Raw genomic sequence first — 15,256 nt, forward strand, 5'->3', positions numbered from 1 at the left:
TCTTCGGAATAATTACCGATGCTCGGACATTGATTGTTATTGGGGATTGCTTAAATGTAGTAGGCGCTGTTCACTCAACTAAAACAGGAGTCATAAATCAACAAAAGTATGATAAAAACCGCGATAGACTTTCTTTCAAAAGCATTGCTTCTCACCGACTTTGAATAAATGACTATCATAAAATAAAGACGTTGATATTTAGATATTTATTATGCCGTACTTCTTTCATATAGAATCTGACATGATTTCATATCCGTTAAATGAATTTCAAACTATACTGTATTATTACATTCTGGATCTTTCTTCTTTGCAGACGGATGAATGATATGGTACCACGCTGCAAGGTTACCACTCTACCAGAATGACTGCGATGGCCGAGGAAGCCATGAGTATGGATGTCGAGAATCAATATACTGATTACAATTTTACAGGAAATGTGATCAATTTTAATTTCCAAAATACTTCGAACAGGAGACTGTACATCCCAAGGAGGATGTACCAACCTGATCCAATGATTATTGGAATTTACAAATTCAGCTTCTATTGCTATCCTGTCATATTGTCAGTTGGAACTCTTGGGAACATCTTGGCTTATCTGGTATTTACACGCACCCGCCTGAAGAAAGTTTCGTCTATCCAATACCTGGCTGCAGTGACTGTGACGGACACCGGGTTCCTGTGGACGTTTTTCCTCACACCTTTATACGGATATTACAAAGTGCCTATCATCGTCCAAGACGGACTGTGCCAGTTCATGACTTTCTTGAATTACGTTTTCACTTTCCTGTCGATATGGTACCTGGCTGCTATGGTTGTGGAGAAGTTCATTGGTGTGTATTGGCCTTTGAAAAAATCATCCATGTGTACTCCTTTTCGAGCAAAGCTCGTCATGTTTTTCATGTCGGTTATCGCTGTGGCCTGTTATTCATACGTTGTATATTTCTTTGGACCAGATAAATTTCAAAATGTGCTACGCTGCATGCCTTGGAAGGAATTACGATTTCATTTTCATAATTTGAGCAAAATTGATACTTTCGTGGTCGCAATATTGCCCTATAGTGTCATTATTTTACTAACAATATTGATTGTCATAAGAGGTTGCGAATACTACCGGATATCCGCTTCGGTTGAACTTTGGACAAGATCACATGGGAGCAGAGTACCGTCTTCACAATCATCAGTCCGCGTTACCAACATTCTATTTCCTGTCATCATTTTGACAGTGCTCGGAAATTTCCCTGTAATGATTCTGCGAACAGCAATGACATTAAACGGTGTGAGAAATCCTACATTAGCTAAATGGAATCATCTATTTTATGTATTCTATATCCTAAACTTTGGAATCAAATGTTTTGTTTATTTGGTTTTCTCGGGAAGTTTCCGTCGAAGAACTAGAGAATTGTTAAGATCTGGTTTCAACAAAATGAAGGATGCTTGTAACAGGAAGCATTCAGTAAACGAGGCAGATCCTCAGAGAATCTATCTTGATTCTATGTCAAGAGGGGCCATCATGCGATCCCGGTTAATGCAGTCAGATATTTAAGGAGACATATATTAATATCACATTTGTCCCAAATATTTTTTTAACAAAAACATATGGCTGGTCACCTAACACCATGCAGGGATTCAGCAATATTCAGCCAAGTGTACATATGAATTATCACATATTCATGATAAAACGAACACATTCTATGTCGTTAAATGTCCATATACGATTCTCGCTGTTGCCTTACGTCATATCTTCATCTCCTCCCCTCAGTGAAGGCCATAGTCTAACCATACCTATTATATCAATGTTTTACCATTAGTTTGGACATTGTTTGATTCTGATTGGTTACTCAGAGACTAATCAGAGTCAGAAGACCGTATCGCCGCGGAATAATTAATAGAATATGAATAGAAAAGATCTTTTTCAATCATCGTTCGTAGGCATTTTGAAGGAATTAAAGGTAACGGTTACCACCCTATACAGTTTGAGTGAGTGAGTATTGTTTTACGCCGCTTTTAGCAATATTCCAGCTATATCACGGCGGGGGACACCAGAAATGGGCTTCACACATTGTACCCATGTCGGGAATCGAAAATGGGTCTTCGACGTGACGAGCGAACGCTTTAACCACTAGGGCTACCCGACCGACCGCTATTCAGTTTGAGCAGAAATAGTATAGACGATAAGAGTATTTAAGAGTATTTCAAGTTGTTTGGCGTTGTTTCTGTTATTCCTTATTCGGATGTCAGCGAGGTGATGTCATAAGTGTGACGGGAGGAGACGAACCTAACATTGTAACCCTTGCTCAACTTACCTAAGTGGTGCCCACTTCATATTGAATTATATTAATTACGACCTTGCATTGCTGCATACTTTGGCTGTCTGGCATATTTGCAAGTAAATTATAATGGCTTTAAAACCGATCACTTTCCTATGTCTGAGTATTTACAGCACCATACTTTGTTTCAAGCCTATTATTATTTCATTCATATAGAGAACCCACATGCCGCGTCACGCAATATATTCATGTTTAGTTTTGTCATGGTAGAATGGCGCGTTTGAATCTACAGATAAGCTAGCTTTCAATTGAAGCCACAGTGCATTTATTACCTTAGTACGTATAAATCATATGTTTATTCAGGACATCATCAGTAGTTACCCAACTGTATGGATGAGAAGTGCCATGAGAAGGACAAGTGATGATACTACGTTGCTTCATATATGGCTGCAAATATTCATTAAAACAGACTTTTCAATAAATGCTTTGAATATGCCAAAACGTCGGTACTGTTTTTCGTTAGGTCACTATGTACATGTACTTTCTGCAATAAAATGTCTTCAAAAGTTCTTCATATCGTCATTCCTATGCTTACAAGACGGAGCGTTGTGGTTCATGTTCTATATTTTTGTTTCTCATCGCCCGTTATTCCTGCCACACTCGAACCACAAGACCTCGCACAATCTTGCACACAAGACTTACAGCAATAATTAACAGTTACACTCCTAGATGTTGTAATTAATGGTACCCTCTGCTCCACGACAGCAATATATTTGAAAAGAAAACGATTTTATGAATACAGTAATGCCATACTTCTTTTTCGTCTTTGGGGGACGTCCTCTCCATTGAAAATTAATACACTTTACTCGTTTACATGTCACCTATCGTACACATGGTATGACACTTAAAATAGTTGACAAATTGTGAAATCACACGACATACTTGTACCGCACGACATAAACAAATCCCAGAACCCCAGGTAAATTTTAATCAGAAAGACGATTCAAGAGCCTATAAAATACTTGCGTGTTACAGTTAGAAGTCTGTTGGCTGTAATAAGTTCTCTTTCAGACCAAGTTACCGATCTGGCATTTATAAAAAGTGCATACACAATCTGAAAGACATTTTCCCCCGTGGTTTGATGCGATTTGCTACAGAATAGTTTTAATTCGCAAATACCCTTTTATGTGCTACAATTACCAGTTTACGAGTCTTGAGCAAACATCAAGTCAACCATATCTTATTACTTTTATACTACTTGTCCATGTATATCCTTTCATTTAGTGTATTGTAAGACACTTAAGTAATAATAATAATGTGGTTGTCAGCATTTGGCGATCTTTATGAATATGAATCGTTCCTTGATTTATCACTTTACAGCCATTGTTAACTCCCTGTTTATGATGGCTTATCCTTTTATCTGTTAGAAACATGAAACCACTCTGTATATGCATATATTCTTTTACATATTCTGCCTCACTAAACAAATATTATTGTTATTTTTAATGTTGGTTACTTGAGTATCGAAATACAATATTCTATTGTACATAAAAACTTGCCCTCGACCAGATGGTCTGCGGAATAAATAAAAAGGGCTTTGTATTTCTGTCGCATCGTTTACGAAATATATCTTGAAGCTGTTCTAGAGATGAAGTCCAAAAGGAAGTTATTTCGTTGGCTGGGCATACGTGTATGGTCGTATATCCCTTCATGCTAACTAAAGTAACTAAAAGGTGCATCCATTTCGAGTTATTTCATTATCGAGAACTCGATGTTCTGTGTTCATTGTGAAACAACATTGCACATCCACAAATACAGATATAGTATTCGTGACAAGTTACTTTAAAAAGATTAATGTCACCTAAATAATGGCACATATTCCACAAAAAAGTCTGCACAGGAGGTATATACATGTACACATTCAATATATAATCTTTTTCAATATATCCGGTTTTGTTAAAGAAATGAGCGGCCTTTAATCACACGGCTGTCGACAATTTAATGGTGATCTGGAAAAGTATTACATGCGAAACAATGCATGCCGCTGAGGTAAGAAAGAACACTACCACTAGGGGCTAGCACATAATTACATGGCCACATTGTCTGACCGAGTGCAATTGGTGTAGCTTCTTGCCTAAATATCCTAGCCCAACCTATATATGAGGAAGTGCAGCATTTTACACACTGTTTTCTCAGTAAACTTCAGAGACATTTGTTTTCATTTTTGACAATTGTCCTGAAACTTTGAAGGTAGAGATGTCAGCATGTTTTTTGACAAATGACCAATGAATCAAGGAATGGAAGTTTTCGATGAGTTTGGCCCAACGGATAGTGGTGTACAAACATAACAATTCCTATCAAGATCAGGGTCACTCGATTGTTGGACTCTCAAGTTCAGCGTATCGGCACATGAGGTACAAACAGTATTTTACTTGGCGGCTGACAGAAGTTAACTGGGATATTTTACAATTTTCATGATCATGTTAATAAATTTACATAAATGTAGTTTCATTAGAACAGATCTAGATATATAATGGCTATTAAATATTTGCTGGAGTTGTTACATATTTGTTCTTGTTTCAGGTTTTGAATCTACATTTCGCTTTGTTCATTGAAATATTTACATTTGAAAATATAGTGAAATTCACCATCATGTCATAATCATCACAGAGTTTGTATAAACGTTCATTCAACGGAATTCTATTCCATCGTTCAGTTTCTATTGGCAGGTGGGGACAAGATGCCCTAGAGAATAGTAATCTAAAGGATAAGGGGGATTGAATGTTAATCAAATATGTTTTTAATGTCGATTTTAAAAATGCGATATTTGAGCATTTACTAGAATTTGAAATATCCGCATTCCAAGATTGCTAGTATGTACCAGAAAGACTTTGGAGACATATTATTTCAACCAGGAAGATGATATAAAACTCTATGATCTCCAAACATTCATCCAGAATATTTTCAATGAAAGACAACCATTTATAAGTTCGTTAATTAACAATTGAGTCTCTGTAGAAGACTGAATACAATACAAGTGATAGTGTGACATAAGCTTCGACCAGCGATTTAACAATCTAAACTTAACATCAAGACAAAGTGGGGTTCATAGAGCATTGTTAAAGGTGTGCTTTTCCTTGTCGGGAATACTTTTCTGAGAAACTGTACATGGACTAAATAGTTTACCATGATGATAACCCCTTATTTCAGATCCATACACTAGTATTTGTACATTTTCTTGTCTCATATTTGCAGAGTAAATGCGTGTGCGGAACCCATCAATCAAACATATTGTCAGGAACCTATTGATGGAAGAAGCTAAACCAAAAACTTGGCATTGACGCCTCCACGAGAGACATCAACATTTGTTCAATAATGGCCCCAGACTGATCTCCACATATCTATGTTCCTTCACTTGGCTTGAACAGACATACCATATTTGCACCTCATGGAGAGTGGTTAAATAGTTTGCTGTGTTCGTCCTCTGGAATGAAATATGATCCATTAGTATCGGTGTCAGCCGACGTTGATAAGGCGAGAACGGGAAGATAAATCGTGATACTTGTCACAGACTTTATTTTATCATAATAAAACAGAGCAAAACAGCACATTATTTCTCACAGGCTGGGAACCTCGGCATAAGAAATGTAACATACAATAAAACTGTACCTGCGGACATCGGTTAGTTGTCCTGATAATATCTGTAAATTTGTAAGTACCTTAAGAGAGTCAGATAAAGTTTGCAACTGTCACACATGAGGCCTACGCGCATAGTTCTGTGATATAGACAGTGTAAGTGAGTTGGGTTTATCTCCGATCTGAACAGTATTCCGGTTATATGGGAATCTCAGTTTAATGTGGGAGGAAAGCCCGAAGTGATGCATGTCTCAGACGTTTGCGAATTCGGGTATGGTGCTGACAAACCTGATAACATAATCGGGCGAACCGGGATTCGAAACAGCGAATTACGGCTCCTCGGCCGACTGGGAAAGCCGTGCCCCCGATATATATAGTGGGCGTTGATCATTGAAGTATGGACAACGTAGTCTCTAACACCATTACATCACATTTGTTTGTATTATTTTGGGGCTTAAAATAAATTCAAGCGGAATGTGCTGAATATGTCCGTGAACGGTATTCCGCGCCGTTCATATAGGAATGGTTTTTGTGCCCCGGGAAAAGTTTTCGACAACCTATAATTACTTATCGAGAAAATGTTGCTAAACTGTAAGTCAATGTTATAATGTCAGTCAATGTTAAATGTTGTGATCGCTGGAAACTGATTTCCTTCTGATGTGGATTAAAAGAAAAGTGTACCTGTCTCCTCCTTAATCAGAAAACTGAATGTGAAAAGACAAAACCCAAACCAAGAATATGTCCATTACAAACCATGTATGGAATGCATGATTGTATGCTTTGAGGCAGACCCTGCCTACAGGATTTAATCGCTTGTGGCAATGTCTAGACGGACGCAAGTTTCTCCCTAACTTGATGAAACGCTCACATGGGTCACTAAAGGTCACATCGGATCAACAATGCGTAGGTTTATGTGTCACCACCTGCCGCCATAGCTCCCAGACTACATGTATTTTATCACCATCTTGTGATTCGCGATATAATCAGACCCAAATGCCAAATATACATTTGTCAGTCTCTCCTCGTAAAGGGCAATCCAGCACCAGTTTACATAATTTCAATGTGGCTTGTTTATCTAAACCCGTTGCAGACGCTAGATCGAACACTAATGACGAACGCAATTAACTTTGCAAATCACTGACAGCTGAACTTGTAGGTTTAAGCAATAAAACCGCATACATCTTGTATTTACTTTTTAAGTAGAGGGTATGGCACTTTTTTGAAGGTAAATTAATCAAATTATTGATATATAGTTGTGTGTTTTTACATGCATATAAGGAATTCTCAAACACCATCAAGGATTCTAGTTTATTCACTGTAAATATTATAATTATAGTATATTTTCTTCAGCTTTTGTGTTTCTGTGCTAAAGAGAACATAATATTTGGAAGGTGCTTTAGATGGTGGAATACTTTATGAAATTACAAGACAGTTTAAGGGTGTGTTGACTGTAACATCCCTGTGTGTCTAGTCTTACCTTGAACTCATGCTTGATAAACTTGTAATCTCTTCATCGAAACATAACAGTAAATACATACCGAAGTTGGGACTCATCTATCGCACCTGGAAACATATTAGGGATTTTCTATTTCTATAATTGTATCGTTTCCTTTATGAAGATTCGTGAAATGTATCAAGATTCGTGACAGGTAAAAACACTTTTATCTTGTACATACCTTCGGACATTCTTATGAACTCTGCACATATTACATTTTCCTGACGTTTTTTCTGAAAACGTGACAATCTGAATGGCGATATTTGAGGTTCAAATCCGATGTATATAATAGTGTATGTGTGTGTGTGTGTGTGTGTGTGTGTGTGTGTGATTAGTGTGTGTGTGTGTGTGAGAGAGAGAGAGAGAGAGAGAGAGAGAGAGAGAGAGAGAGAGAGAGACATCACACTATAAATGAAATCTTTTCTCACTCATAGTATCAGAAAATACGCCCAGAGGATTAAGATCAGTGTACAACTGGACCATATTTTTACTCAATCGTCGTGGCCAAAGACATTTGGTCGATACATTCGCACCTTACATCGAAGCGACAGCGCGTAATATTTATTAACGTTGACTTTCCACGTACGTGAGCCTCGACATGAACAAAGTGTCCTCTCGAGCTCACCTGGCAAAATGGAGACAGGCAAACGCTTTGCATCTCATTCTGATGAAGACATTACAGCAACAGTTTGTTTTCAAATTGTGGTAAATGCTAAACAAAGCGGTGAGATGAATTCTTTCTTACATTTTGTGTTATTTGAATAGGAAGACAGACAGCTATTAGAATAGGTTTCTTGAACCACATTGCTGGTCATAAATAATCATTTTCGTAAATAATCGCTTTTAGCAACCGCCTACGTACCAAGAATCTTCGCTTAAGACCGCTCTACGTACAGACAGAGATGGTCTTTTCTTTGCTGGAGCCATCACGGTGGTAAACAAGCTTTTAGGCGGCATGTAATGTGGAGAATGATCAATCCCGGCTTAAAGGGGGTGTTACAATTTCATTGAATCAACATGGATGTTTGTTTCAGTGACTAATCCGTGTTAACACCCCTGCTGTTATCTCCGGGATAAATTGCCCTAGAAATCCACGATGCATGTTTATCATCAGACGGATACTGATTCTTTGCCTACTTCATTCGGGAAACTCATGTCATATGATATCACGCCTCACATTGTTGAACATGAAAATACAAATGAATTAACATCGTGTCAAATTTATTTTAGTTACAGGCATCAGTGTCTGAAAACTCTGCATACTGTATATGGAAGTTGGATATCAAGAATGATGTGCATTGCATTTAATACTGTATCTGATGTTCTGCCTTTAAAACAAATTCTTAGATTCAGACATACTTTCTTTGAAATAAGGCACCCATCACAAAACCGAATCTCAATGTTAGGGAAAGCTGTGGTAATTAGTTTATAGAAATGAAGTTGGTTCCCAATGTCTTATTTTACCTTTTCACATTATTCAGACTGATATACAGATTCTAAAGATGTACGGCTACAAGTATTATGCTGAAATATGTTTGAATTTATCACAAAGATAGATGACGCATACTTAAAACCTCATTTCTCTGACAAGGTGTCTTGTAGATTTCAGTTTACTGTTTAGAGAAGAAATCTCTTCGGTGTGGGATGGCTGATTGAGCTTTTTCAGTTTTTTCCCCATGGCAGAATATTTCTTGAGGAACAGTCGGTGTACGTCTCTAAATCAACACGCGAGTAGTGAAATACCCATATGTGCGTCTTCGTGCCTTCACGTGATACTATCATCCTTGCTTTATTAAAACAAGAAAAAAGTGAGCGTTGCTCACTAATACCCCCGACCCGCCTTGTGTGTCAGTAGTTTCAAATTAAATAGCTAAGGTTAGGGTTTGAAAAATTTGAAAAATTCATTAAAAAAATGGAAAATTAATAAAAAAACATTTTTTTCTTTTGACTGCACCCCTCCATATGACACAGATTGTATGTACTAAGTTTGAGATGAATCCACTGAATAGTTTAAGAGAAATCGCGCGGACAAAGTTTTCGGACGGACGTTAGGGTTTGGAAAATTCATAAAAAAATCGAAAAGTAATCAAAACATTTCTTTTCTTTAGTCTGCACCCCTCCATATGATACAGAGTATATGTACTAAGTTTGAGATGAATCCACTGAATAGTTTAAGAGAAATCGCGCTGACAAAGTTTTCGGACGGACGGACGGACGGACGGAATCTGGTACAACTATATACCCCTGACCTTTTAGGTCTTTTTGTCTAATGCAGTATTTCATTTATATCTGTGAGTGAGTGAGTGAGTGAGTTAAAATTTAACGTCACATCGGCAATATTTCAGCCATATCGTGACGAGAACATTTATAATACTGACATTAAAATTTTAAAAAAAATGTCATCGGCGGACAGTAAAACAACTAGCATATCACAGTTTATAAGTAAAACTAGTTTAGAACAATTAAAAGAATAACCTATTATTCAACAATACATCATAAAAACGGGCTACAGATCGCCAGCAACCAAAGTTAACTTTAACTATTAACACGATCCTTAAGAGATGATGATTTGAAATAGTTATCCCTGGTGATTGCAAAATCAATACAGTGAAGCAGGACATGCTTGACCGTGATTCTCTCATCACAAGGGATACAATATGGAGGATCCTCACTTTTCAGTATATGTTCATGTGTATGTCTGCTATGGCCAATACGACATCGTCGCATTATGACCTCTTCAAACCTGGACTGACAACCCAAGTAGGTATAACCGACGGTTGGCTTAATTTGATGTAATTTATTGATACCAACTTGGGTGTGCCACTTCTTTTGCATAAGATCTCGGATGTAACATCTGATCACAGATTTACAATCACTGTATGGAATGAGAAGTGGTGTAACAGATTTGTTGAGTGCTGCTTTTGCTGCAGCATCAGCCATTGTGTTGCCTTTTATGCCCACATGACTGGGCAACCAACAAAAGACGATGTCATATTGGCCATTTGAAAGATTATTATAAAGTTCTAAAATATCTAAAATAATTGGATGATTAGAAGAGACTTTTTTCAGTACCCGACGACAAGACAAAGAATCAGAAAAGATGATAAATTGTTTATATGCAGACTGTCGTTGAATGTATACTAAGGCTGTAAGAATAGCATTGGCCTCAGCAATAGAAAATAGAGCTATTGTCTGGTATTCTAGATGATATATGTTATGATCCAACGACACTGGCATAGCCACCTTGCCACCGTCCTTGGATTCATCAGGAAAGATTGAACGGTGAGTGTCATATTAATTCTTAATTGTACATATTCCTGTTGATATATAAGTTGATTTGTGTCAGATTTGATAAAACGGGTTAGAGAAACGTCTACTTCTGGCCTCACCAGCTGCCAGGGAGGAGTAGACAAGAGACGATATGGTGAGATAATATCTAGATCTATATTTGCAGCAATAATATGTGATTTCATCCAAATTCCAAGTGGTGGAATCAGCTTTTTTTCTGAAACAGCTCTTCATATAGGGGATGAAAAACGGAGTCATAAGCAGGATTAGAAGGGTTCGAGTGTAATTTAGTGATATATTGAAGAGACAATTTAATACGGCGTTGTTTCAAAGAGGGTTCAACAGCCTCGACATAGAGGCTGTCAACAGGAGAAGTTCTAAAAGCACCATGACAAAGTCTTAATACACAATGGAGCCATAGTCCAGCTTAGAGCGAATTATAGATCTATATAAGTGAAGAAGGGTTGTCTGATCCCCTCCCCACTTTCAATTTGAGACAGCTTTCAATAAATCTAGGGCCTTCAGGCATTTAGTCTTTAAATATTTGATATGTGGCAAAAACGTCAAATGGTGGTCGAAAATTAATCCCAGAAATTTGGCTTCTTTTACAACCTAAATTGGAGTGTCATCTAAAGAGAGTTCTGGGTCTTTATGGGGTTTATATTTCCGACAGAAATGTATACAATTTGTTTTGGTCTGTGAAAACTTAAATTCATTTTCCAAACACCATTTATGAATTTTACTAAGACACAATTGTAACTGTCTTTCAATGGTATGCATATTTTTACAACGGCATGAAATATTAAAATCATCCACAAACAATGACCCATCTATTGAGTCATTTAATACTTTAGATAAACTATCTATTTTGATGCTAAACAATGTGACAGACAAAATACTGCCCTGTGGAACACCCTGATCCCGATTATAATGATCAGACAGGGTTGATCCAACACGAACCTGAAATTGTCTGTCTGTTAAAAACTGTGATACAAATTGAGGCAAGCGCTCTCTCAAACCAACTTCATGTAAATCTTTTAAAAAAGTGGTATCATAAGCTTTTTCAAGATCGAAAAAGATAGATACAGCATACTGTTTATTTACAAAAGCATTTTTAATAAATGACTCTAAACGAATCAAATGGTCAATTGTACTTGGGTTTTTACGGAAACCGCATTGGATGTTACTAATCAGATTATTGGTTTCTAAAAACCAAACTAATCGATTATTTACCATGCGCTCCATGGTTTTACAAACACAGCTAGTTAATGAAATAGGTCGATAATTTGATGGATCTGTATGATCCCTGCCAGGTTTTGGTATGGGTACAATTATAGCATTTCTCCATGAAGGAGGAAAATGTCCTGTTGTCCAAATATCATCAAAAATATTCAGTAGTGTTGTGAGACAAGATTCAGGCAAGTGTTTTAAGAGCTGATAATGAATATCATCAGCACCAGTTGCAGTATCATGAGCTTGTGCTAAAGCAGTGTGTAGTTCATGTAGTGAAAAACACTTCATTATAGTATTCGCCATTGTCAGAATTAAAATTAACTTTTTTCTTCTCTTGTCGTTGTTTATTTGATTATAATTATAAGTTTATTTAAGTTTCGCCCAATTTGTTTGCAATATCTGATTTTTCAGTAAATAAATTATTGTCATATTTTAGATGACGAATACTAGTTTTGGAACCTTTGCCTTTGATTTTTTGGATCATGTTCCATACCTTTGACATAGGCGTGAGTGAATTTATTTTAGAAACATAATTCTTCCAAGACTGACGTTTATTTTGTTTAAAGGTTCGTCGAGCTTTGGCAGAATTTATTTTCACATTGTTTAGATTATGTACAGTAGGATGGCGTCGAAAATATTTCTCTGCCTTCTTCCTACGCTTCCTAGCTTGTTTGCATTCGTCATTAAACCATGGTTTCCGAATATGTGGGTTCATAGAGGACTTGGGAATAGTTTCATCAGCTATGTTCTTCAGTTTGTCAGAGAATGATTGAAATGGATCAGGTACATCCATGAAAAGGTTTGGTTTCAATTTGTCAGTACATATAGTCTGAAATAATGGCCAATTGGCTTTTGAAAAATTCCATCGTGTTGAAGGTGAAGCATCAGTGGGTTTTACAGCTGTAATTACCGTCGGAAAATGATCACTTCCACAAAGGTCATCATGGACCGACCATTCAAATTCATTATATATGTGAGAATCTGTGATTGACAGATCTAATGCAGAATACGTACCAGTTGCAGGATGTAAATATGTGTTCGAGCCGTCGTTGAATATGCATAGGTCATTATTAGAAATAAAATCTTCGAGGATTTTCCCTTTATTGTTAGTATTGGAACTACCCCATGGATGATTATGTCCATTAAGATCACCCATGATGATACAGGGCTTAGGGAGCTGGTCAAATAAATCCTGAAGATCGGACTGGTGAAGACTCGAGGATGGAGAAATATATAATGAACAAAGTGTGAAGGTTATGTGTAATGTAAGACGGACAGCAACAGCCTGAAGATTACAGTTAAGAGAAACAGGGCTGTGGATAATGCCTGCCTCACCAAAATTGAAGCACCCCCAGTGGCTTTATCACCTGGTGGGGAAAAATAATTATATGAATTGTATTGACGCATTTCAAATTTATCAGTTTGCTTAAGATAGATTACCTGCAAACTAAATGCTGATGGTTTATAATCTTGTGCTAATAACTGTACTTCATTAAAATTATTCCTAAGTCCTCTACAATTCCACTGAATGGCATTAAGAGATTGGTTCATGCAGGTTCTATGGGGGATCTTTCACGGCCACGTGAGGAAGACGGATTCCTGTGTCTGTGTTCTGATGATTGAGTCACCTCCATCTCCAGAGGGTCAAATGAGTTATGAACCTCAACAGTTACAGGTACCTTACTTATAGTTTTTTACTATTGAGGCGTTTGCGTTGGGTTTTTTACGTTTCGACAGGTACGTCAATATCAACAGCAGCTTGATCAACCTCAGCCTGTGACTGAGTCACAATCTGGGAGGAAGATGTTGCCAAAGTGAGAGATTGAGATTGTGTAGTATCTTTATTCACTGGTTGTTCAGATGTAACCCACGTCAGATCCGTTTGGCACGAAATAAAACCGTTTTTGGTTTGTTTGAGACAGCAGCTGAGTAGGAGATAGTAGTAGATAACTTTGCTGGAGTCTGGCTCAGAATTGGTTGTTTAGCTTCATGGAAAGGGATAATGGTTTCATATTTTAATTTTAAGATTTTTGTTTGAATCTGCCACTCAGGGCAGGATTTAGAGGATGACAGATGGTCACCACTACAATATGCACATTTAGGATCTTAAGTGCAATCAGAGTCCTGATGATCCTCACTGCAGCGGTGACAACGATGAGAGAAACGGCAGAATTTGGAACCATGCCCAAACTATAACATCGGAGTGGAGAGGGGATATACACCTCCACCCCGATATTGAAATAGCCAGCTTTTATGGATTTGGGTACTGTAGACAAAGCAAAAGTAAACAGGTAGGTGTTGCTGGGTTCGATTCTGGGTTTCCTGACAGTGAAACGTTTAACAGAAGTGACATTTTGGTCTTTAAGTTCGGCAACTATTTCTTCCTCAGATATGTCCGCCAGACAACGGGCTCTGTCTCTAACAATGCCTCCACTAGAGTTTAGTGTTTTGTGCGCTGAAACAGCGACACTGATGTTTGCAAATTGATGTTGTTTTAGCAAATTTATAGATTGTTGACGTCTAACACACTCAACAAGGAGCAAACCGCCTCGGAGACGTGAAACGTTCTTAACTTCACCACAGGCTGAATTGTCTTTGAGATAACGAAAGGATTGATTTTAGGTGGATCTCCATTTGTTGATTCAATGACTATAAACTTGGCCCAAGTTTCTTGTTTTGAAACTGAAACATCTTCATTATATGAGAGATGATCAGCCTCTAATCTCCTATACTTGTCATTTCTAACGGAACCAGAATGGGTAAGCGACATGATGTAGGTAGTAAGACTCAGCACCCTTGCTCCTCAACCACCACGGAGTGTCAACAAGGACAGCGTTTCACTGCAGCGGAATTCCGGCATGCAAACACTGGGGATACAAGGGTGATATACTCCAGTAAATACGGCATGAATAGCTATATTTGTCTACTAATAATAATGCTAGGCTGGTTCTGCTCATAACCAGAAATTGGTGACATATAGAACCCAGATTGGCCCATGAGCCACCCTCCTTCTGGCATGGGACTCTAGGCAAACGTATTTACATAAAGTTTAACATTCAAAGCCAAAATACAACATAATGTAGTAGATTATACAAACAATTTTCCAGCACAGGGCTAGACATGACCAGCCGATTGATAGAACCGGACCCATCCTACCACCCGTCGAGGCGAAGTAAGGGCCAAAGTAGTGTGTTGGGCAAAAGAACACTGTTTCTGGAACCAGTGCCCTCAAGTACCAGAATCCCGTCCTCCGCCGACACAGGGGCGCAACCCAAGGCAAACAGGTTGCCCAATTCGGTCGCCATTTACGACCAGCAATGGGGTGCTGTGGAAGAGC

General features: G+C 37.9%; 1 pseudogene; it reads left to right on the forward strand.

The window, feature by feature from the left end:
• The first annotated feature begins 321 nt into the window (after positions 1 to 321).
• Positions 322 to 1,543, forward strand: LOC139476099 (delta-type opioid receptor-like; annotated as a pseudogene).
• The last annotated feature ends 13,713 nt before the right edge of the window (positions 1,544 to 15,256 follow it).

Source organism: Haliotis cracherodii, unplaced genomic scaffold (genome assembly GCF_022045235.1).
Source record: "Haliotis cracherodii isolate W230 unplaced genomic scaffold, xgHalCrac1.p SCAF_3, whole genome shotgun sequence".
Classification (NCBI taxonomy): Eukaryota; Metazoa; Mollusca; class Gastropoda; order Lepetellida; family Haliotidae; genus Haliotis; species Haliotis cracherodii.